At 41.8% G+C, this 26054-nt stretch overlaps 1 protein-coding gene across 1 annotated transcript in view; it reads left to right on the forward strand.

Moving 5' to 3' along the window:
* The first annotated feature begins 8405 nt into the window (after positions 1-8405).
* The window catches only part of TANC1 (tetratricopeptide repeat, ankyrin repeat and coiled-coil containing 1), a 198753-nt gene continuing 181104 nt past the window's right edge, over positions 8406-26054 (forward strand). The window contains exon 1 of the mRNA XM_026647491.1: positions 8406-8649. The gene's annotated coding sequence lies outside the window, so the exon portion shown is untranslated. The remainder of the gene's footprint in view (positions 8650-26054) is intronic.

A 26054-nucleotide genomic window follows, 5' to 3' on the forward strand; every position in this document is an offset into this window, starting at 1 on the left:
TGCTTAATGCACAGGCCTGCAGCTGTGATCTCTTCTGTGTCTGTCTTGCTCCAGCTCTGATCCTACCTTGTTACCAGCCTTGTTCTGGCCCTGCCCAGCCCAGCCCAGCCCAGCCTTGTCCATTCCACTCCAGCCCCAGATTCCCGGTTCCTGACTTTGACGTTTGGTGCTGTTCCTGGCCGCTGACTCCGGCTCTGACTAGTAGGCAAGACTGCCTATATCTCGGTTTCTGACAGTAACAACTAATCTCAGACAACAGAAAAGGAAAACTCAAGAAAAATTTTCACCCCCAAATCTTACCCAGGAACATCCCCTCATCCATCTTTAAGAATGCGGTTTTTGGTCCTGTCTACTGAGTTTTGTGTGTCACAGACTGTGTTTAAGTGCTTGGATCCTGGTGGTGTCTATTGCTGTTAAACATAGTCTAGAGGACTGTGTGTGAGTGCGCTGGGGGCATGCCTATGACTTTGCTTCCACTGTGACCAGTTGTGTCAAACTGTACTGGGAGGAGAGAATCCTATAAATTTTCTGAAGGAGCAGCAGGGATCATTGCTGTGTGCACTTTCCCCAGCTCACTTGAAGGCTTTCTTCTGCCCTACATAGAAATCATTCCTCCAGCCACCACCAAAAGGGCATTAAACTTTCTCTTCCCCATGTGGCTTACGATCTGGGATCCTTAATTTGTCCCTAAAATCAAAAACAAATATAAAAAAATACAAAGTATTTGTAACAAATCTTTGAAAGAACACTCCCCAACCCTCATTTATTTCCAGTATGGCTTTCTGAGGGACACAATCACTGGCAGGGAGGAAGGATCATAGTAGCAATGAATTTCTCAACTCCATACTGATAGGACTAAATTTACATAACCATAAGAATGGATTATCATTTGTTCCATCTGAGAAACTCTAGAGGGTCCCCTTTGAGACCTTCTTTCTCTAGAGACTCTTAGAAATCTAAATGAACACCTCTACCTGCCCATCTGTATGTTGGACCCATGCCACAGATGTGGCTAATTCCTGAATGGCAAAAAGTGTAATTGTAGGAATTATAAAACACCATTGTTCATAAGCATGGTTGTCCTTGTTAACAGTTTTATCGACTATATTTTTATCAGTTAAATGTTTCCAGTGCTTCTAATTTTTCAAGGAGACTCAAAGATTTTTTTACATCTGGGGAATTTCCTCAGGATAAGGCTTAATTTTCTACTAATCAAAATCATTTGGCACTACGGAAAATAAATTGGAAGCAGAGTTTTCCACTTATCAATTGATTTCCAGACATACAACTGGTGCTTCTTCAAATTGAAAACATTTGCCTTTCCGTTACTTCTGATGTTTATCCATCATTCTTCACTATTGTTCGAGTACTTATAAAAATGTCACATACATAAGTTTGTGATAAACTTTGGGTTCAAAACTTCCTCCCTTTTGGAGCATGACTTCTAAACTCTGTACCATGGATGTTCTTCTGTAATCTGCTCATCTCTTGCATATGTGTGTTTGGTATGTCCCAAAGCAGAACTTTCGAGCTAGTACTACTGACACTCTTCACTAAGGCCTCAGTTTAACAACGCACTTAAGCACCTGCTTAAGGTTAAGCACATTTTAAGTCTATCTCTATTCAGCAAAGCATTTAAGCACATGCTTCAGAGTATTGCTGAATTGTCGCCAATGCTAAGTAAATTCACTGCTTTTGCTGTGTATGTACCATCCATAAGCAATGAAATTCTGCAAGTCACAGGATCTTATAAATCTCTTATTTCCTCCTTAGATATCAATCATTCCTTGTGAAATCAGATTTATAAGTGAGAGACTCCCAAGATAAAATATAGGGCAAAGCTCATCTAATAATTTCTGTCTCCTGATCAAGATTCTAGATATAATCAGTTTTTTGATACTGAGAAGAGGATAAGGAACGGAAAGGAGAGGAAGGGAGCCTAGCAAAGCATTGAATCTGGATGACTCCAGTCGATTGGCTTGATCATGTTCTTGAGATCTTGTTATAGCCTTCTTTTGTAATAACTTTGCTGCCACTAATTGTGTCGTTATATTGCTTTTTCTTCTGGTAGACCTTCCAAAGCAATGGGAACTCTAGAGTGGCAAAAGGCAATAGATTAACTACTCTAGCAGGAATAGGGAAAGCCATGCAATCACTGGAGGATAAAAGGACTTTAGAATCAGTGAGCCAAATCCCGTCCTCAGATAATCACTTACAGTTCTCAATGATTTCAGTGAGAGTTACAGATGCAAATTTAAAAGCAAAATTTAGCCCACTGAGTCCTTTAGGAATCTGAGCATCCAGATCAGCCCTTATTGACTGAATACTGCAAGGATGTAGCTTTGTCCTTAGGACTCATGGATTCAATGATTTTCACATTTTAAAATATTTATTAATGGTTTTTACCGCTTAAAGACTCTTGCATCTAGGCAAGTAGATATAACAGTATCAGGTGATCCATTTGATGAGGCAGATGAGGGCTGCCAAGTTAAAACCTAAGCTGCATGGAAAAACTAAAAGTAAGTAGGAAATCTCACAGATCTAATGATTTGTCACAGGGGCTCATGTATTCTGAGCAGGAGGCTACTGGTGGTACATTCCTCAACAGGCAGCTGCCATGAGTTACATGCAATTAAGTACATCTCAACAATTTAATTTTCCAATAAAAAGAGATTTTAATTAAAATAATGGTATCTGTGAATGTTAGTATTTTTTACAATAAATTTGTTACTTTTGTCTTTTTCCATAACAGACTAACTTATATAAATTGCCATCACAAACCACTCCCCCTACTCAGATGTTATTTCGTCCCACTGCAGAAAGTGAGCAAGAACTCCTGTAATTAACTAGCTTTTTTGCACTCCCTCTACTGGATGGAAGATGGGAAACTAACTTGTTCAAGTGTTTACAGTGTGATACGTTGATGGCCACCTAGGAATTTAGGGTTGTGGTCACTATGCTGCAAACCATGGCCTCTTGGAGCTTCACCCTGGCAGCAGGAATAGAACCTACATCCCACTTGCTCTGGAAGTACAGGTCCTGCTACTTTAACTAACGTGTCAGCAGTATGTAGGACATGTGACACACTGTCCAGTGATTCTTACTCCATCCAATAGTGGGTAGTGGAGTACATATACACTCTAGCCAGTTCATTATATTTTCCCAGTGTGAGCAGCTAAATTAGAGGACTTACTCTAGCCCACTGCAGTAGACCCCTATAATATCTGGAACCTAAGTTCATGGGTTCTGTTCCTCGCACTTCATGTGTGTAGTTGGCTGTTTCTGACCAGAATGTCTCTGGCTGTATGTGTTCATGGATTGTTCCACTTGCATGAACTGAGTAGTAACACTTAATTTCTTTTATTTTTTTTCAGAGAAGTTTAGTACCCATTGCTTCTTTTCCCTTTCATAAGAGCAACAACAAAAAACACCACTGTCTCCCCCCACTCCCAGCCTACAAAAATGTACAAAAGTTAAATAAAGAATTAATATTAATGTGCAATTGACTCATAAAAAGGAAAAAGAGAATCTGATGGGCCACTTAAATCTCATCTTGCAGTACAGTATCTCTAACTTTACTTTGCTTTAAATTGCCATATTCATTGTCAGCTTTTGTTCTGGAGCATTGTATGAGATTTTCAGTTTTCTTAGTTTCTTTTCAAGCACTGATTGTTCCAGTGAGATCATTGATGTTGACCCTAGCTCAAGATGAGTTTTTAAATAGAAAAATTTAAGAACTTGGGTGTAGGCAGGCATACACACCCACAAAATACAGGTTTTTCCCCCTAAGGGCAACAATTCCTGTGAGATAATGACAGGGTTTTATTTGTTATCTTTCTTCTGTATGCCTTGCAGAAATGAAGTGCTGGCAGACTGGCAGTAAAGCAAAATTTACTAGCACCCTGTTCTCTGAAGTGCTGTATGCCAGGCCAGGCCTTGCACAGAGGTCAAGTTTCTGGTAAATTTCACTTTGCTGCCAACCTGCATACAGAGCAAACAGAACAGAGAACTGGAGGGGGTTGGGAAAGAGTAGACATAACAGGAGCAAGGGTTAGGAGAGGCAACAAAGGTATCAGAATTGGAAAAGAGAGGATGAAAGAAAATGTAGGGAACAAATTATTAATTGAAAAAAATATATCGAACAGAGTGACATTTAGAGGTTTTTTAGTTAATGTTTATTATTTTTATTATTTATACAGTGCCATAGGTTTGCATGGTATGCTAAAGCCAAAAAAGATAAATTCTGCCTCAAGGAGCTTAAAATTTGCTGCCTGTTCCTGCAAACACTTACTCATATACATAATTATTTGTGTGTATTCCATATAGAGAAAGTGTTGCAGGAGATGAACTGCAATTCTGCAAATACTTATGCATATGAATCACTTGATACATGTGACTGGTACCACTAGGGTGACCAGATAGCAAGTGTGAAAAATCGGGACAGGGGGTGGGAGGTAATAGGTGCCCATATTAAAAAAGCCCCAAATATCGGGACTGTCCCTATAAAATCGGAACATCTGGTCACCCTAGGTACCACTGAAGTCATTGGGACTCTGCACAGGGATCTAGTCACGCAGAAGAGCTTGCAGGATTGGAGTTAGAATATCTACCGATCATAAAGTAGTTTAACAAAGATATTATTTGTAACTTGATTTTATGTTTTATTTTCATTTTTGTGTTTTTCTCTTGTAAAGTCAATAAAATATATTTTATTAAGAATTTTTCAGTAAGTCAACAATCTTCTAACAAAAAGTACATAGACAAAGCAAAGAAATCGGATTTCTTAGCTCCTTGGGCCCCAATGTTGCTGGTCACTCTGCTGCAGTATTTATCACCTCAGGATGAGGCTCTCGGTGATCAGAACAGCTCTCTAAAAACCTTGAGGGCTTGCATAATAAATTTGAGGATATAAGGGGAGCCATAACCTCTGTGAAACAAAGCTGGAAAATCCGTTGGCTCGGACAAATTATCTGAACAACTGAGTTGAAGGGGCAGACAGGGGAATAGTGCAAGTGGAAAAACAGCTGTCGACTCAACTCCTCCCATGAGGAAGCTACTGATGAGAGGAAAGATTTTTTTTGTGATCAAACCTATTACTGTACCGAGAGACAAGTAAAGAACCTTCACAATCAAGCTACAGCTAAAAATATCTGGATCTTGAGCTTCGCTGTGGAACAGCAGGACCTAAATCCAATTGACTTTATTCTTAATAGAATCCCAAAGCTCCTTGACTTAGATACAGAGGACTATCACATTATTCAGCGATACCTCAGGATCCTGACCAGGTACACATCACAGAACACTGGACTTGTAAGTCTCCTGGTTTCTTGTTTTAGATTTCAGACACAAAGAATCGTAAAGGCTGCCAGATCCAAGAAAGACATCTCCTTTGAGGGACAGAAAATCTCCTTTTTTCCAGAGATAGGCCCAATCACAAAAGCAAAAAGGAGGGAATGGAATGTGATCAACAAGGATTCTCTACAGGAAGGAAGAGAAGCTGATGTACTGTATCCAGCCATACGGTGAGTTGTGCACAACAATCTGTCCTTCTTTTGGGATAAGTTTTCAGCTACTAAGCTGTTAGAGAAAGTCAAAATGAAAACATAAGCAGCAGATAAAATTTAACTGCATCACGGTTAGGACACTAACACTCCTTGTTTCTATTTTGTTTTGTTTTTCTATTACCACATACGGTATTCATGTTTAAATATTCTGTTAGGATGTAACTTTTGTATATAATCCTATGACATGTTTATCAAGACATCCACGGGCTCTATCCTATACCTCTTACTGGCATTGTGGAAAGGCTCTGTGTACACTGTGGCAAACTGGATGTTTTGACACTGTAATGATTATTCAGCAGCTTCATTAAGATTAAAAATGTAGGCTTTAATAAATTAAATATGAAAATGAATAACTCAATCTGCACAGGAATCCCCTATTTTTGATATTAAATTAAGTTTATTTTACTCTGTCCCCATATTTTCAGTGTGTTGCAAAAAATTTTATTGGTAATGAATAATAGCATAATAATAGTAGAAATTGCATGGGGTGAAATTGGTACCTAGGGAGGGGATAGTTGGGGTTTGTGGTACCTGCGGAGGTGTGGGAGGCAGTTTGGGATTGTGGGATTAGAACATTAGATGGATGTTTCTGCTAAAATGATCAACTATGAAATAACTAATGATGACATTTAAATTGCCATCACTAACATTATGTCTTCGCTGCACAAAAAAGATGTTTTACATCAAGATCTAACTTGAGATAGCTATCCTGATGTAAAATCCTAGTGCAGATAAGGCACTGTAGTGTTTATCTTGTTTAAAGTAACCCACAGGTGGGGGTACAGAGTTGGCCTCTACTTGTTACATAGAGGTAAAAGCTACCTGTGCCTTGTTTACACAAGGATTTTACATCAAAATAGCTATCTCGAGTTAGATATCTCAATGTAAAAACACACCTATTTTTGCAGCAAAGATATAGCTTATGTTTCAGAGTTAAAACCCCACTAGAATGATTGTGGCAATTCATGCACTGGGCTCAGACTGTTTTAGGCTGTCCTCAGATACATCCGTATGTTCAGAATAGTACTCCCCTTGACCTCAGTTGCAGTTGTGAGGGCTGCAAATCAGACCAGGAGTCTCAAGTTGGGCATTCAGAAAATGAGGAACACACAGTTAGTGGCCATTTCTGGAATGTCTGGTTCAAGCAACTTGCTCAGCAGCACACAGGAACTTTGCGGCAGAGGCAAGGATAGAATCCAATTCTCGAGCATGGCATTCAACTTTCACACACACATTCCCAGCCCCGCTAACTCTCTACAAATCCACTCTCTGGATCATCTTTTCTCTTCCTTCAGCTCTCTGTCTTATTCGCTGAACACCTTCCAACATCTGCAACAAATGAGGCAAGGGGTGTACAGATAACAGCCTCATAACTACATGGCTCCAGTTCATTCCGTGACCACCGTCCATTCTGTGCAGTGAAAGGAAAGTGTTGGGCAATCTCAGCTATAGGTCATCACTACCACTGCCAACTATAATAGCTACATGGTAGGTCAAACCCACCTTCTTCAATGTTCAGTGTAACACAGTAGTTCCCAAACTGTGGGTTGTGACCCCAAATGGTGTTGCACTATCAGATGATCCTTAGTGTGCAGAGAATGCCATTTTGCTCCGCACAGCATGACCTCTTTTGTGTGGTGCATGTGAGGTCATGATCTGTGGAAGACACCATTTTCCTCTACCAAATGGCATCCTCAACACAGCTTGACCTCACATGCACCTTACATATGAGGTCATGCTATGCGGAGGATGCCATTTTGCAGAGGAAAATGGTGTCCTACATAAGGTGTCACCTCAAACATATAGTGCATGCGAGGTCATGCTGTGCAGCGGATGCCATGTTATTCTTCAAAATGGTGTCCTCCCTGGTGTCTAGGGTCCCAGGAGGAAATAATTCATTAAAATGGGGTCAGGCTAGCAAAAAGTTTGGGAACCCCCACTCTAACCTTCCCACTTGCTTTCAAACAAACAAAAGTAAAAATGAGAGAAAACAGATTATAGAATAAAGTATTAAGACGTTATGAAAGGTGATACAAATATATTTGAATTGAAACACAAACAAACAGCATAGGCCTGTGAAAACTGTGATTTGGAGGGAGATACCATCACATTTGGGTTGATTTTAAAGCCGTTTTTGAAGTTTCATCCTCCAATAATGAAGAATTTTTGCACTGTATTTCATTAAGACATTAAAAATCTTTCCTTTTTTGTAATCTGCACTATCCAAATTATCTGGGTATTGTGTAGTACTTTATAGCACTGATAACATGTGACATATGACAGCAGTGAACACCAAGGCACACACACCAGTTAGAACACACATACAACATACACCTAAACAAGAACACGCAGCGCAGAAAAGTTAAGAACATAAAATTACAACAAGCATCATACACAAGTTCATAACCTGGAACACTGAGAGAAGATAACAACAACATGATAACTCACAAATTAACAGCAGTGGGCTACCCACAAGTCCGTATGCAAATGATTTCCCCCCCCGTGCGACCCCATCGGCTTGCCTTATTAATTTGTATTTGGCTTCTGTTTTGCATTGTTGATGTTAAGGATAGGAGGACGGTCAAGAGAAACCCTAGCTGGGACCCTCGCTACAGCAAAACCAGCCTGGCTGAGTCCCCCTCTCCTCCCACTAGCGCTGCTAATCGCTCCCTTATGGGGTGCCTCTTTCCAAGCAGTAGTAACTTTGGAGTGAGAGGGCAGGGCTCTGTTTGCAGCAGACGGAGCCCCGCAGAGGGGAAGAGGGGCTGCTCAGGGATCTCACGGGCCCAGCCAAGCCCCGGACCGGACGTGGGAGGCTGCAAGGCAGAGCATCGGGCGTACTTGGCGTAAGCTGGGTGCTATTCAGGAGCTCGCTCCCCTCCCCCAGCAGGAGTCTGTCCGTTGGGGGGAGGGAGGCGGCCGTAGGGAGAATGCGTAAGGCGGCGGTTGTTGTTGCCGCCTGCTTCCAATGAGCTCATCCCGCTGCCTGCCTGCGGAGGAGCCCCGCTCGGGACGCACCGAGGGCCAGGCAGAGGCGCCCGGAGGGGGAGAGGGGCTGAGGAGCCGGGCCCCGCGAGGAAGGGAGGTAAGTGCCGTCCCCGCCGCTCGAGCGGCGCCCCTCGCCGCGGAGGGGTTTGCAGGGGCTGGGTGGGGCTGGAAAGTGTGTGTGAAAGTTTCAGGCTGGGAATGTGCATGGGCATGTCTGTGCCGCTGGGAGCCCAGCTCCGCCGCGGCTCCGCGCCCGGGGACCCGGCCTGGGGTGGGGGAGGAGCGGCGAGCAGGAAGCCGGAGGGGGCTGCTGGGGCTTAGCAGCAGGGCGCTCTGCTAACAGGTAACTTGGGGTGAGGTGCTGAGCTCAGGCTCTGCTGAGCTGCAACGCCGGGCACGGGCCTGGGGGGCTGGGCTGGGGCTGGCGCCTGGGCACTGGCTTTGGGGGGCTGGGCTGTGCGGCGCCCGGGTACGATATGGGTGAGTGGTCTGGGGCACCTGGGCACGGTATGCGGGGTGGGCTGGGGCTGTCACCAGGGCACGGTATTGGAAGGAAGAGGGTGGGTGTGGGCAGTGGCTGGGGGCAGTGGCTGGCCCCTGCACTTGGGATGGGCCAGGCTGGGCTGGAGTTGGCATGTGGACACGGTATCCAAGGGGGGAGGCAGGCTGGTGGACGGGCCTGGGCTCAGGCTGGTGGGTGGACATAGTATGGGGGTGGGCAGGCTGGCACATGGACAAAGTATCACAGCAGAGGATAGGTTGGGGCAGACTCTTGGAGGTAGTACTGGTGGGGGCTGGTACCTTTACCCTGTTTTTTGGGTGGGGGGGGGCTGAGTTGCGGCTGACACCTGGGCACAATTTGGGGAAGGTCTGAGCTCTGCCTGGCATTTTGGCATAGGTGAGATATGGGAAAGGGAAAGGGAGGATCATTGATGGAAATGGCCTTGCCTTTGCTCAGGCATTGTTGGGTGAGTGAGGGGGGGCGGGGCAAAAAGCAGGTGTTGGTTGTAGCTTGGACTCACATCTGGTGCAATGAGGGAACAGTTATGTTAGGCAGACCTGTTCCTTTCCAGACTGAAAGTTGAAGGCTCCTATTTATGCAGATTTTATAGAATCATAGTGTCCATGGATTTTACACACAAGGACACGGCCTACCCCTGTCTTTTAGTTCAGGATTTTTCTGATGTTACTGGGAGTGGAGGATTCCATGAGAATAAATAAAATCTACTTTCTGCTTAGCCTGGGAACTACTCTGAAATCAAGAAATCTTGATCTGATAATGCTTGCTCTGTTTTTAATTGATATTTGAGGGAGGGGTAGTTAAGAAGCTTACAAAATTGCTTTGCATTTGTTTCATCAAGTATATACAGCAACTGCAGCCACATAGAAGGAATGGGCATATGCCACCATGTCATGTGACATGCTGCTGTCTTGCCCTATTGTCAAAATATAAACTGAACTACCCCAAAGGAGGATATGAAGCATTTCAGGCAGCATAGGGGAGAAGGCAGGACTTTCAGTTATTCACTTTTTCTGCATTAAGAGATGGTACTATCAGAGGTGGCTTTGTTGCCTGAATTTGTAAATCCAGGTCTCATCATCTCGTCCTAACTAAAAAGAATAAAAAGACATGTTAGCTGATGTGTTACTGTGCATTTGCGGCTCTCAACATAATCTGCCGTGAACTGAAAGGCATGGCATGAAACCAAAACAATAGAAATTATATTGGATTTGTTTCTTTAACGTGTACTTCACATAAGTCATTACAGTGGGGTTACAGAAAATTAACACTTCTGATGTCAGTAACTGGCACAGAAAGAGTGAAATAATTCTCTGTGTGTGGTGGATGGCGGGAAATCTGTTTTTTGTGTGAATAAGTGTACTTGGAAATAGAACACAGCTGAAAGGTATACTTCTATGGGGAGGGGGCTAGGAAGAAAGGAGTCTGGATCATCTAGTTTTTGATACTGATTTTGTTCCTGTCATGTGGCATCTGCCAAAGTGGCACTTTTGTAGTTTACTTTGGAAGCTAACTATCCTGGTTGGCAAAGCAAGTGTGCTACTGCTTTACTACCGGGAAAGCTGAGATTTCTTTTTACAGAAAACTTGTATGGTTGGTAGGAGTAAAAGAATTTGCAAGTGACAGGAAGGTGCTCATTTATAGTATTTGAGTCCTTTACTCATCAAGACTATTTAAAGAGTCTTAAACTGGGTAATCACATTGCATGTCAATTGTTTTTAAAGTTCCTATGTCGGCCAAATTTTTTGGTGGCTATTGTCTTTACATATATCCTGATGGCTTTAATTTTAAAAGTATCTGGAAGTAAGGGAAATAAATGTGGTATCTTACATCCTTCAGAATTTCCTCCCAGTGTAGATTCAGATACACGACTGCCAAAAATGAACCTATTCAGAGATTTCCTAATTGTTGTGATTTGACAATAGGTGATGGGGAAATAGTGTCATTATTAAATTATGCTAGGAAAGCAAGTGAATAAATGTGAATAAGCTTTGGGTTAGCAATGTAAACATACAGGTATGGCAATGTATATGAGATTTGTTTATTTGAATGCTTTGTTGTGCGAGCTGTCCAGCTTTCTTGGTTTAGCTAACCACTGGAATGTCCAAATGATAAATTACCGGGTATGTCCACTCTAGAGCCAAAACATATTTGGTTCATAGCCAAGCTTGCTCAGCTTCCCATAACAGCCTTTATAAAGAGACATTTTGTCTCTCCAACCACAGTCTTGTAGTTGGTGCCATGGCAACTTTGTGATCTAAGGGTATTATTTTAAAGACATCTGAGCAATCTTAACTGAACTGTTCACTTTTTCTTTAATAGTATTTCATATTATCAGGATTATTACTTTCCTTGGCAACAAAATATTAATCAACAGCTCTTCAAACTCGCATCTCTGTAAGAATATGATCGTGACCTTTTGTTGTGACACCTATTAACACTGCTGGAGGTTAAAGTTTATGCCGGTGGTAGTATTCTAAACACCTAATTTTGCTCTAAAGGTTTTCTTTTGGCTAAAAGATGGTATTCAAAACCTCTATCTGACACTGATTTTTCTTTTATCTTCTAGAAAATGTGAGGAAAAGTCAGTTCAAATGTTAATTACAAGAGCGTGCCCCACCCCTCCCAAAAAAACAAAATAGATAATGGATGGATTGGTTGTTCGGGGTGGTGGTTGCTTTTTTTTTGGTATTGCTCTGAGTTCCTTTGCCTTAACATGAAGGTTGGCAAGCTATTTATCCTGCACACTATAGTAATTGGGTATAAAAATACACATATATAGTCTTTTACCTAACAAATGTCTAACTTTTTATATTTAAAGAAGTGTGCAGATACAGGAGGCGTTGTCATGCTTCAGATTGTAGGTACTCCAAAGTAGTCATTGGGGATTACTATACCACTAGTGTGTGGACGAAGAAAAGGAATGATGTGAAACAAGGACTAAATCACACCAGCAGGTGGATAATTCTCAGAGACCATTTCATTTTTTATTTAACTACTCTTTTTGAAATAGGGGATTTAAAAAACCATCTGAGTACAAAGGAATTGTAAACTCTGATCTCGCCTCATGCCCTCTCCCAAAGAAGGGAGGTAGATAGAGGCATCAGTTTCCTAATATTCATAATAATCAACATATTCTGTCACACTGCCTAATTAACGTTAGGGTGCCTACTCTTTATTGTATTGTTTTTATTGCTCTTTCATTATTCTTTTTTAACATGATTGATCAAGCCTTTTGTCATTTAAATCAGAGACATTTTGTAAGGAGACATTCCAACACTTGTACCTGGTTATAATATAATATAATTCATGCTTGTATAGTGCTAAAACATACATCCAAGGATCTCAAAATGCTCTGTCAATATCAATAATTTAAAGTCTCGCAGCACCTCTTTTAGATATCCCTAATTTACATTGGATGAAACCAAGGGACATAGGCTAAATGACTTGCCCAAGGTCACACAGTCTGGCAGAATCTAAAGTAGAACCCAGATTATCTTGAGTCCAATAGTTCATCAAAATACCATCTTTTCCCCTTGATCTCTTAATCTTTGAATTTTATTGCAACACCTAAACTAACATCCTGCCTCTTGCTTTTCTGTCCAATGGCTTCATAAAGAGACTGATCCTGAAAAATCTGCTTTTAATGTATTTCAGGTTTTTTTCAGGTTTTTCCACTGATCAGATGATACACATATTGTGGGCTTTTTAACTTGTTTTTAAAAATTCCTTTTCATTGGACTAACACAGTTGCCACTTCTACATCTTAAACTGGGAAACTTATCCATCTTATCTTAGTGTACATTTATACAACTTGATTTGATGGTATGCCATCAGCACTTTTTTTTTTTTTTTTACACTATCAGTATAAAATAAAATTCTGATATGGTAACTTTGTTTATTCAACTTTTAAAAGACATGCTTGATACTTAAAGTATTTTGGAAGTATGATACCAGTGGAGGTAACACTAGCATTGGAAAACTAGGCAATTCCATTAAAGGGACACCATAAACTAACCTTTAGCAATCGGTTAACTGCTTTATCAGAAACTGGATTTTTGTATTCTTTAAATAATGTCCTGAAATTCTTTATTAAAAATTCCTTTTAAAAAAAGTTGTTCTCTGCTTCCCTGTTGGTGTTCATAAGAGTTTTTATATTTATTTTTTTCCCTCCAGCAAGGGAGAGAGTGACTGTATCCAAAGTGGTGTCAAATATGTAAAATTGGGATTTTATCAAAGGAGTGGAAGGGAGTTAGGCTCCCTGCTCTCATTGAACACCTTTGTAGGCTCCTTAGAAAATCCCTGCCAAGACTGTAAGCTCTTGAGGCCAGGGACTCTCATCATTTTGTGTTTGTACAGTGACTAACATAATGGAATTCTGATCTGTGACTGGGGTTTCTAAGCCCCATTGCAATACAAACAATAGGTGAAAGTAAACAGGGAAAATAGGGACTTTTAAAATGTAATTTTCAGTTCTAGTAATCTTTGGTGTTACATAGAACCATAGTGGGTACAAAATTACAATAAAGTGTGGATTTGTGGTCTTCCTTCTTTCCCCTCCACTGTTTTGTGTCTCTTTAAAAGCTGGAACTGGTAAATTATGTAACTCTGCTGATTCTGTGTTGCACGTTTCCTAGGGTCAGATTCGACTCTGAAGTCACTGGAGTTACACCCACTTGCAACAGTGGAATTATGTTAGTTCTGAATTTGGCCTTTGGTATATATGTTGCTTTCTGACGGGAGTCTCCAGCATTGTTTCATTCACATCTTTTTTTGTTTTCAAGCACTTCTTCCACAAAGACTATCAGTGTTAATCCACCAAAGAAAAGTGCACAACATAAGAGTGAATAAGTGATATCTACTCAACTATGAGTTTTGATTATCATGTCAGCAGTACTGCTGTTGAGTCATTAGAAATTACTTTCATGAGTAGGGGCTACTCATGTGTGTTAAATGCCTTCTCCTGCAGCCCCTTAAATCATAAGCACCTTGGGACAGTGATAGTGTGTGTCTTTGTGTTTGTTTATTCCACACTGAGCACACTAGTATTGCAATAATCTGACCACAAAAGGCTAAAATGAGTAGTTCTGACTTCCACTGTGAATTTCCTTAACTTCAAATTGGGGTGTGTGTGTGCGCACTTGCATGTGTGCAAGTTGTTATGGTTTCCTTTATTGTGTGTATGGCATTATGATAGATCTCTAAAAGTCACAATTTTGAAATGGGGGAGGAAAATGACTTATAAGGAAAGTTCTCATTTACTTTAAAATAGGTTTTTATGAAAAGCAGCAGAATTAAACTAATAGTGTGGGAAAATACATCAGCATTTAAAAATTCTAAGTGAAAGTATAACAAAATCTGAAGACCTTGTAAGGAGGGTCCCCATCTCGCCCGCTTCCCCTGGCTTAAGTAAGTGGATCTACTCTTGTAGCTCAGTTGGTGCAGTACTTTTGTGCATATAGTGGTGACTCAGGTTTTGCTTGCACCTCTGACTTCCTTCTGCAAAGTTCATTCATTCTTTACATGTCTAACTAAACAAAGTGATCGCCGGTACTAGCTGCACATACTGGTATATAAAACACAACATCAGATAACATTGGGTGGTGATAGAGTAATCTTGCTATTTACTGAATCTCTTACAGGGACATAAATGTAATAAATTGCAAAGAAGAAAACAGAGTAGCCAGTAAGATGGGATGTTTGTGTTGCTGTGTCTTGGTTAAATTTAGATCTTAAAGGAGAGAAGCTGGAACTTGTTAGTAACACAGGAAACGCCCTGAAAAAAAGTTTGTTTGTTTAGTGTGTGAATGTAAATTCTGCAGTTTTATGGCTGAAGGCAGACTATAGGGAGCCCTGATTACTTTAGCAAAGTTTTGAAACTTCTTGTGTTGTATTGGCTTCTAGTATTTAATATTTAATGCACTTAATTTAGTTTTAACAAACCATACGTATTACATAAATTAAAAAACTGACCGCTAATAGTTTTGAATTTGATTTAGCACTTAAACTGCAAAAGTCTTTAATTGCCGGAAAATCTGGAGACTGAGGGTACGTCTACACTACGAGATTAATTCGAATTTAGATAATTCGAATTTGGGAAACAGATTGTATAAATTCGATTGTGCGCGGCCACACTAAGCACATTAATTCGGTTTTTAACCACATTAATTCGGTGGTGTGCGGCCACACTACCCCATTAATTTTAACCACATTAATTCGGTGGTGTGCGGCCACACTACCCCTAATTCGAATTAATAAAATCGATTTTGATGCTACTCCGCTCGTCGGGGTGGAGTACAGAAATCGATTTTAAGCGCCCTTTAATTCGAAGTAACTGGCTCCGTTGTGTGGACGGGTTAAGGATTAATTCGGATTAACGCAGCTAAATCCGAATTAAAGTCGTAGGATAGACCAGGCCTGAGAGTTTGTCAGAATTACTTCAATTTTGCTTCATTTGGAAGAATTACAATGTGAACTTATCTAAAGACTTTGAATTGTGCCCTTACCTATTTAATTCACTTACAATAAGACAAATTTGTTTCTTTCATTGCAAGTGTGTTTTCTTTTTTGCCTTTAGGAGATGGGCCTGAACCAAAACTGTGAACACCCCTAAACTTCTGAGAAGTTAAGATCTGAATGATGATGCTTGAGCCCATCACTAGTTTCTACATATTCACAGACTTTTTAAAAAAAAACCAACAACGTTGCTTGGAGAAGTTATTGATAGGTAGAGCTGGCTGAAACTTGGAATTTCTAGTTTGCAGTAAATTTTGAAATTTGGTTTTATTATGATTTGGGCTCAAGCTGGGTTCCCTCGGGCTTTCAGGTTCCTTGCTGGGGAGCTGGAACCCAGAATGCCTGGGGACCCTGTCCCTGGGCAGTCTGCATTGCAGGGTTACCCCAGTCCCCAGCAATCTGTCAGGTGAGCTGGCAGGAAACTAGTCAGGGTTCTGTCGGACAGTTGCAGGAGCTCAGAATCTTCATAGCAGCTTGCACCATGGAAATGCTCCAACACACTCCTCCTGCTAGGTTTTGCAAGGGGAGGCAGTGTAGAGCTTATGGTGGCCCTGAGCTGTGCTTACACTGGGGAAATTCTTCTCTGACCCCTTGCCGTGCCTTTTCATCTCCGTCTACTGCTGGAGTGGCACATAGGGATTGAAACAGGGGAAAGAGGCTTCTTGGGGGAGACTTTGTTTTATTAATTGGGTGCTCTGCTCTGGTTCTTCTCAGCAGTTTCATTTTCCATAACAGCTTCTGGCAGATAGGTATATGATAAATCTAAAGACTGCATCCTTCTGTCTGGCAGAAATGAGAAGGAGCTCTTTCTTCATCCTCCTGTTGGGGAAGTGAGGAGAGGGGATGCTTTCTCATACTTTGCCCACTATTGCAGCTTTTTTGCGGGTGAGGAGGGAGGGATCTATTCTGCCCCTGCCCCATTTAATAGCTTTACCTAGGAGCAGAATTAAATTGATGTGATTTGGGCCAGTTTCTCTGTTGCCCAGGAGGTTCTGAATAGTAAGGAAACTAACCAGAATCTTGTTAATTTCACTCTGATGCTGCTTCTCTTCCTTTTATAAATTACTGAATGCTCAATTTACATTGGTCACTAAAATGAGGCAGGACAGTTGACACATTCTATAGGAATCCGGAAAGATTTTCTTTTCCCCCCAATGCACAGTTGATTAGATGTGTTCTGGGTTATTGTGTCTTCCTCTGAGGCATCAGGGATGGCCAGGGCTGGAAACAGGACATTGCATGGGGAAGACCACTGCTCTGAGGCAGTAAAAAAAAAAAAATTTCTCAGGTGTTTGGCTGGCGTGTCTTGATCCTATGCTCAGGGTCAAACTGATCACCAAATTTGGTGTCAAGATGGAATTTTTCGCCCAGGTCAAACTGGTAGGGATGTTGGGGGTTTTTCACCTTCCTCTTCAGCATGAGGAGTGCATTACCAGATAGGATCAAGTAGAGATATCTTGCCTACTCAATTCCTTGCCATTGCAGGGGCCTCAGGCATTCATGGGACCTTGGTCTCTTCTCTTCTGTGCCTGTGGCACACAACTCAGGGTATGTCTATGCTAGAGCTGGAAGGTGTAAATGTAACTGAAGGAGACATAGCCACACGAACTCTAAATGAGCTAGTGTGCTAAAAATTAGAAGTGTAGCCACTGTGGTGTGAACAGTGGGAGGGGCTAGCCACTCAAGTACAGTCCCATCTGAATCCATAGGTAAATACTTGAGGTGACTAGTTCCTCCCGCTGCTTGTGGCAACGTCACCACATTTCGCACTAGCTCAATCAGAGCAGAATCTTAAGCTGGACGTCCAGGTCTAATGTAGACATACCCTCAGACGCCTGAGGGCTGAAATGCTTTAGGCTGTGTCTATACTATGCTGTTTATGTTGGCATAGCTATGCCAGCATAGCCCTCTAGTGTAGATGTTGTGTATGCTGACAGAAGGCGTTCTTCTGCTGACATAGTTATACCACCTCCCTAAATGTCATTAGTTATTTTGCCCCTTTCCTCTTCTTCACTAGTGTAAAAGGTACTTAAATAACATATAATTTGAACAATAAATCAGTAACAAATATGTATGCACTGTATCTGAAATATTATTGCTCACAAAAAGCTTTGTTAAAGTGGAATTAAGGCCCTTGGTTGCACAACAGTACCAATTGCTTCCCATACCCTTCTAGAATGTGTAACTACAAATTCAAATATTAAAAAAACAGGAAATGCCAAGTTAAGGTCTCTGTGCATCTCCTCAAAGCATGATAATGATTTTTTTGAAAAAGCATCTGTTGTTCACTTCCTAAATGTGTGATTTTTTTTAAAAACACTTTACAAACTTTTGATTTCAGTGGAACTGTGCTTATTTGCTTATGTACGCTGGTGGAGGATCTAGCCCGTGTGCTTGAGCATTGCATTGCCTCTTACTCCCTGGTTTTATGGCCAGTTAAGAGTTGCAATTTTCCCTTTTTAGCATCTGTTGCTAATAGATCCATTTAGGCAATTGCGTTCTGTGAAGGTAATAGTTCTATCCATATTCCATTTCTAATGTAAATTCTAAAATTTGGTTGTATGCTTCTATATTAATCATAAGAACCTGAATGAATGTGAATAGTTTTGCCTTGATGACTTTTGTAGTTGCTGTCTTATAGTCCCAATTATTGGAGGCAGGGTAGGGTGTGTGTGAATCTTATCCTAATCAGGTGTCTAAGAATATTTGAATCAGTATGTTTGAATTATGAGAGCCAGGATATATTTTTGAAAGCCAAATTTAAAATCAACTTAAATATTTAACAAAAAATGTATATGATGTTTTGTTTCTAGGAATGGGAAGTAGAAAGAGCTTATGCAATAGACTTTTTGTGGAGCTTGACAAGGGCCAATGTAATTCCATATTGGCACTTTTAGTTAGCATGCTTCTACACTGGGTTCCAGCAAGTGCAACAGCAGGCTTGCTGCTTAAAGAATACAGAAAGGCTATCCTATGACTGCTTGGGAAATAGGCCAACTTCAAGATCAGGTTATGGAGTAGATTGGTGCCAGCTGAAGAATCTCTACCCGTAAAACTCATTGAGCAAAGATGACTAGAATGGAAGATAGACTGGAGGCAGATAATTGTGAACAGTCATAGGAAGAAATTGAAGATAATCATGGGAACTGGGAGCCTAGATGAAGAACAGAAACTCAAATCTAGGAAAGATTGAAATGGTGCTAAATGAAATATGTAAATGCTTTGAGGCGCTTGCAGTCATCATCGTTTTAGCCTCATTCAAGGGCATATGCTTGACAGTAATTGAGGTGCTGTGTAGCCTTACCAGATTCATCACTGATCCTGAAAAATCAAATAGCAATGATCACAAAAAAGCCACCTTCCATCTCCAGATTCCTTTCACGTGAGGCTCTGGCCACAGTACTTCCAGAACTTTATCACAACCCGATGGTGGGTTTCTGCAACTCTCAGGCTAGACTGCAGCAACCTGTCTAAGGAGGTGAAGCTGAAGGGAGTATAACATGCTAGTGTTCCATAACCTGCATTTCCTTCCTCTGCAGATTCAGTTTAGAGTTGTGGTACTATTTAAAAGCTCTCAATGGGGTATTTCTACAATATTTCAAAGATTTTTTTTTCTCCTTCGGGGACCTACCGTGGCAACTGTGGTCATCTGGCTTGCTGTTTGTTTAGATCCAGACTCACCTATGGAGTTCCAGGAGTCCCATGTCTGAAGACTCCTCCCCCAGCCTAAGGGGAGGAGCAACTGAACCCAGGGCCCATATGATTTTGGGGGACAATTAATAACAAAACAGGGACAGGAGTGAGGTCGTAGAGCCATAAGCAGGGAACCAGAGGGGAACACAGAGCAGAGAACCCTGGACAGTGTCCACTGCTCCTCAAAGGTATCTAAGCAGCCAGCGGACGTGGCCCAGAGGAACTCTGACTGGATGTGTGATTGAAAGGAGGAACAGAAATAGGTCCCACAGTTGCAAAGTACCATCCTTGTCCAGCACCTCCCTGTCCAGCATCCTGGTTTTATAGATGGCCAATGCCAGGAGGAGGTTGATGAGGAGGTCTTGCGATTTTGTGGGGCCACAGGGTGTGCGTAGATCAGGAGGTGCTGGGGAAAGTGCAGCCAGAACATTAGGAGAAGGTTCTGGAGGAGCCGGAATAGAGGTTGCCACCTGGCGCACTGCAGCTAAATGTGTGCCAGGGTCTCCCTGAGGCCACAGAAGGGGCAGGAGGGGGTGAACTGTGCCAAATACATTACCATGCTCATGGCTCCATGAAGGAGCCGGCAGCTGATATCCCCAGTGGGCTGTGGCACCCAGGTGGAATACAGGCTGGCCCACTGGGGTCCCTCACCCTCAACAGGTGGTAGAAGGTCCTGCTACTTGGTGTCAGGGCGGGACATGAGACTCAAGCGAGCAGACAGTAGAGTCTTCTCAACTGCATACTTCTGGAGCAGACTACTGTTGTTGTCTTCAGGACATACTGTAAGACTCATCATCTTGTCATAGCATTCCTCAAAGAGTCAAAGGACAAGAAAATCTGTCCTAGTGCTAAGAAGTAACAGTTCATGAATAAAAATTGGAGCAGGACAGAAATGACTTGCTCCAGGTTAACTCCCTATGGTTACTTGTAGAGCAGGACACAACAGACTGCCCTCTGGGCACTACCTGCTGTGCTTTTATAGTTCTGTATAGGGGTTCGAAACTGCAGTGCTAACCACTTTAGAAATAAAGAAATGGAAGGAAGAAAAAAAAACACACTTTAGAAATGGAAAATTCTATTGTATTTCCCTCTCAGAAAGGGGTGAACTGAAAAAAGAGGTATTGAGTGTCCACTTCAGTCTCCATCTTCTGTGTTGACTGAGGAGCACCGCGGGTTGATGACTTGAGACAGATCATGCATGGTGCATACCAGCACTCTACTAAATACAGCAGTTTTTTTTCTGGAAAATGATTTTTTCACATGTACACTTCCCCAGTTTTTTATGCAAAAAATCAGTTTAGATTTATTTTAAAGTCTTGTTTAGGAAGCATGAAAATCAGAATGAAGGGAACCTCAATTTTTAGAGGACTAGACATGAATTATTCTAGTAAAGTGTCCTGAAATTGACAGAGCTGCACGGGAAGGATGTGTTTGGTACAGTTGAAGTTAGCTAATGTGCTTTTTTCTTAGTGTTGCACTTTATGCAAGTGAAAGCATTTCTCTTGTCTTTGTCTTATGGTTTTTACTTTACTTGCAGTTCTTCTTACATATTGTTTTCTGTCATCTGTCTAAGTTAAATTGGTCAGGATCAAAGAAAAATCTACTGCAATTTTTCCTTTAATCTTCTATATCTACTAATCGGGAACCCTCTTCTACCCAGTGATTTGTCTTGATTTGGTATCACAAGGCTTTTCAGGATATGAAGGAAGATTTTAGAAGAACAGCCTCTACATGTATTGCACGGCATCTTGGACTACAGCTACGTTTCCTGTACTAGATTGGCAGAAGGACTAATAAGCTGTCAAACTGACTACAGTAGATGCACAAGGTAGTGATTTCTATTAGGGCTCTCAAGCGATTAAACAAATTAATCGTGATTAATCGCGCTGTTAATAACAGAATACCATATATAGAAATACTTTTTGATGTTTTTCACATTTTGAAATATATTGATTTAAATTATAACACAGAATACCTAGTGTACAGTGCTCACTTTATATTTATTTTTTATTCTAAATATTTGCACTATAAAAATAAAAGATATAGAATTTTCCAATTCGCTTAATACAAGTACAGTTAGGGGGAGGGATAGCTCAGTGGGTTGAGCATTGGCCTGCTAAACCCAGGGTTGTGAGTTCAATCCTTGAGGGGGCCACTTAGGGATCTGGGGCAAAATCAGTACTTGGTCCTGCTAGTGAAGGCAGGGGGCTGGACTTGATGACCTTTCAAGGGCCCTTCCAGTTCTAGGAGATGCGATATCTCCATTAATTTATTATTTTATTTATTTACTGTAGTAAAATCTCTTTATCATGAAAGTTGAACTTACAAATGCAGAATTATGTACAAAAAATAACTGCATTCAAAAATAAAACAATGTTAAACGTTAGAGCCTACAAGTCCACGCAGTCCTATTTCTTGTTCAGCCAATCGCTTAGACAAACAAGTTTGTTTACATTTGCAGGAGATAATGCTGCCCGCTTCTTGTTTACAATGTCACCTGAAAGTGAGAACAATCGTTCACATGGCACTGTTGTAGCCGGCGTCACAAGATATTTACGTGCCAGATGCACTAAAGATTCGTATGTCCCTTCATGTTTCATTCACCATTCCAGAGGACAGGCATCCATGCTGATCATGGATTCTGCTTGATAACGATTCAAAGCAGTGCAGACCAATGCATGTTCATTTTCATCATCTCAGGAAATGCCGCCAACAGAAGGTTGATTTTCTTTTCTGGTGGTTCGGGTTCTGTAGTTTCCGCATCGGAGTGTTGCTCTTTTAAGACTTCAAAAAGCATGCTCCACACCCCATCCCTCTCAGATTTTGGATGGCATTTCAGATTCTTAAACCTTGGGTTGAGTGCTGTAGCTATCTTTAGAAATCTCACACTGGTACCTTGCGTTTTGTCAAATCTGCAGTGAAAGTGTTCTTAAAACAAACAACATGTGCTGGGTCATTATCCAGACTGCTATAACATGAAATATATGGCAGAATGCGGGTAAAACACCGAGCAGGAGACATACAATTTTAATTAACGTATTATTTTTTAGTAAGTGTCATCAGCATGGAAGCATGTTCCTCTGGAATGGTGGCCGAAGCATGAAGGGGCATACGAATGTCACGTAACGCATATCTGGCATGTAACGCTGGCTACAAAAGTGCCATGTTAACATTTGTTCTCACTTTCAGGTGACATTGTAAATAAGAAGCGGGCAGCATTATCTCCTGTAAATGTAAACAAGCTTGTTTCTCTTAGTAATTGAACAAGAAATGGGACTGAAGTGGACTTGTAGGCTCTCAAGTTTGAAATTGTTTTATTTTTGAGTGCAGTTATGTAACAAAATAAATCTGTATTTGTAAGTTGCACTTTCATGATAAAGAGATTGCACTGTGGTACTCATATGAGGTGAATTGAAAAATACTATTTCTTTTGTTTATCATTTTTAGAGTGCAAATATGTAATGTAGAGTGTCATAAAATAATATAAAGTGAGCACTGTACACTTTGTATTCTGTGTTGTAATTGAAATCAATATATTTGAAAATGTAGAAAAAATCCAAAATATTTAATAAATGTCAATAGGTATTCTATCAGTGTGATCAAAACTGTGATTAATTGTGATTACTTTTTTTGAGTTAATTGCGTGAGTTATCTGCGATTAATTGACAGCCCTAATTTATATATATGAAAACATCCCTTTTTATGATACTGCAGACAATCATGCACGCTGTTTGTCTTGTCTGGAGATAAAGTAATGTCATTTTGAGATGCAGCAAAGATGTGTGTTTTTTTTTTTTTAACATTTTTAAATCTAGAGTCTCATAATTTCTCTTTTGCTCTGTTTATTTTTGCTTTACTGGGCTGTTATATGTATTTTCCTAGATCTGTAGATGGAAAATGGATTCTACATTTCTTTAGAAGTCTCTGTGGGCCTCTGTGGTTTATCATGTACAGATGGGTTCTGTTGCACTAAACCACTTTGGAAAGTGTTAAAAATAGGGTGGGGGAGAAAGAGTTGAAAGCAAGACTGTCTAGAATACTCATCTGGCAGAATTACCAAGGTGCTGTAGCAGAATTCTCAGGATGCTGTGTCACAGATTCCAAGGGCAGAAGGGACTATTGTTATAATCTAGTTGGACCTCTTGTATAACACAGACTATAGAACTCCCCCAAAATATTTCCTAGAGCATTCCTTTTAGAAAAAACATCCAATCTTGATTTAAAAGCTGCCCATGATGTACAATCCATTATGACACCTGATACATTGTTTCAATGGTTATTTACAGTCACTATGAAAAATTTACGCCTTATTTACAGTTTTAATTTGTGTAGCTTTAATTTCCAGCCATTGGGTTGTGTTATACCTTTCTCAGATTGAAGAGCCCATCATATTTAATCAAATATTTAATTGTTCCCCTTGTAGATACTTATAAACTGTAATCAAGTCTTGCCTTAACTTCTTTACGTTAAATAGATGGAGCTCTTTGAGTCTGTCACCATAAGGCATGTTTTATAATCCTTTAGTCATTCTCTTGGCTCTTCTCTGAACCCTCTCCAGTTTATCAGATCCTTCTTGAATTGTGGGCACCAGAGCTGGACACAGTATTCCAGCAGCAGTCGTACCAGAGTTAAATACAGAGGTAAAATAACCTTTCTACTCCTATTTAAGATTCCTCTGTTTATGCATCCAAGGATTGCATACAGTCTTCTGGCCACAGCATTACACTAGGAGCTCACGTTAAGGTGATTATCCACCATGACCCCCAAATCTTTTTCAGTCATGGCTTTCCATGCTAGAGTCTTGATTATTTTGGTCAAATTGTCATCTCAGAATGTGCAGAAGCCTTCCTTTTATGTAATTATGGTATGAGTTTGGCCAGTGTGAGCTTCCATTAAGAGGAATAAAAGACTTAGCTGTTTAAAAGAGAAATTGTTAACAGCCTAATTTTCAAATGTGTATCTTAATCAGGTGTCCAGACTCCATATTTTGACACCTAGATGTGTAAATTATATTTTATATCTCATAGATCTTGAAAGCATTTAAAAAAAGAAATTAAGTAACTTCAGCCAGATAGATAAGGCTGCAGGCAAATAACAAATGTTTTGTGATGTTAACTCTTCATTTAGGGTAAATAACTTTGTCTGGGCTGTTTAACACAGAGGTTCTCAACCTTTTTCTTTCTGAGCCGCCCCCCCCCCCCAACATGCTATAAAAACTCCAGGGCCCAGCCAGGGAGGGTGGAGTGGGACTCAGGGCTTCTGCCCCGCGGGTCGCCAGGGCTCGGGGCTTCTGCTCTGCGTACGGTTACTGTGTTTCAGGTTCCCCAAAAGAGGACACTGCCAGAGGGGAAAGGGGAACCGGGAAAGGAGGAGTTGGAGGGGGGTTCCCGTACCCCCTCCTCCCCCAGCCCCTGCACTCCCTCATGGCTCTAGCCCCCTGCACTCCCTCCACCCACCCCTCAGGCACTTGGTGCAGCCTGTCTCTTACCTCCAGCAGCTGCACGTAGCTCCTCCCTGGGAAACAGCTGCGCAGCCCGTCCTTGTCCTCTCCTTCCCACCAGGCCTGCAGCATGGGGATCAGCTCCCCCACTGCGAAGCGCAGCCCCAAGCCAGAGCCAATTCTAGTATGATTAAAAAAAGAGCAAATGAACACGTGTCCCCGCAATATCAAAGCAAACTGTATACTTACCAGAGGTTCCTTCCCCTGCATCAGGCTTGCCCATGCTGGTCTGGAGGGACTGGATCGACTGCTCTGTATATATAGAGTCAAAACAGGTCCTGGCTCGCTGTTCCCCATACTCCTCTCTACCGTTTCCTTGTCCAACAGCCCCTCCTCACAGTTCACTTCGGGGGCCTGTGACTCCAGCTCCCCCAGAGTATCCACAGGGCTCTTGTCGGTGGTGGTGGTGGTGTTGTCTCTGCCAAGGATGGCATGCAGCTCTTAGTAAAAGCAGCATGTCTGTGACTCTCCACCAGAGCAACTGTTAGCCTCCCTTGCCTTCTGGTACGTGTGCCCCAGGTTCTTCGCTTTCACACAGCACTGCTGTGGGTCCCTCTTGTAGCCCCTCTCCCCCGAGCAATCTGCTCACAGATATTTATGTTTCTATTGCTCTATCAAAGCTGTGCCTGCACAGCCTCTTCTCCCCACAGACTCAGGAAATACACAACCTCCTGTGTACTCCAGGCAGGAGTGTGTCTGCAGCATGGTCAGCTGGGCAGTTGCAAGGTGAGCTCTCCATGGTGAGCAAACAGAAAATGGAATTTCAAAAATTAATGGGGCTTTAAAAGGGGAGGGGCATGTACCTGTACCTGGCCGCCAGGCAGCGGAGTACAGAGCGGTCACGATGGGGTATTATGGGACACCTCCTGGAGGCCACTAAAGTGGACATAAGTAATGCAGTGTCTATGCTGAGACTTGTGGAGGTGGAGTTATTACAGTAACTCCTCACTTAAAGTCATCCTGCTTTACGTTGCTGATCAGTTAGGGAACATACTCATTTAAAGTTGTGCAATGCTCCACTCTTACGTTGGTTTGCTGCCTGCTTTCTCCACAGCTGGCAGCCTCCCTACGCGCCTCCCCCAGCGCCTCCCACCCGCTGGCAGACCCCGCGGATCAGCGCCTTCCCCCGCCTCCTGCCCACGGCAGTCAGCTGGCTTGTGGCATTTTGGAGGGAGGGGGGAGGAGTGAGGACTCGGCGCGCAGGCTCCCCCTCTCTCCCCTGCCTCCCGAACGCTGCGAGCCAGCTGATTGCCCCGGGCAGGAGGCGGGGGGG

Source organism: Terrapene carolina, unplaced genomic scaffold (assembly GCF_002925995.2).
Source record: "Terrapene carolina triunguis isolate 2854851 unplaced genomic scaffold, T_m_triunguis-2.0 Scaffold62, whole genome shotgun sequence".
NCBI lineage: Eukaryota > Metazoa > Chordata > Testudines > Emydidae > Terrapene > Terrapene triunguis.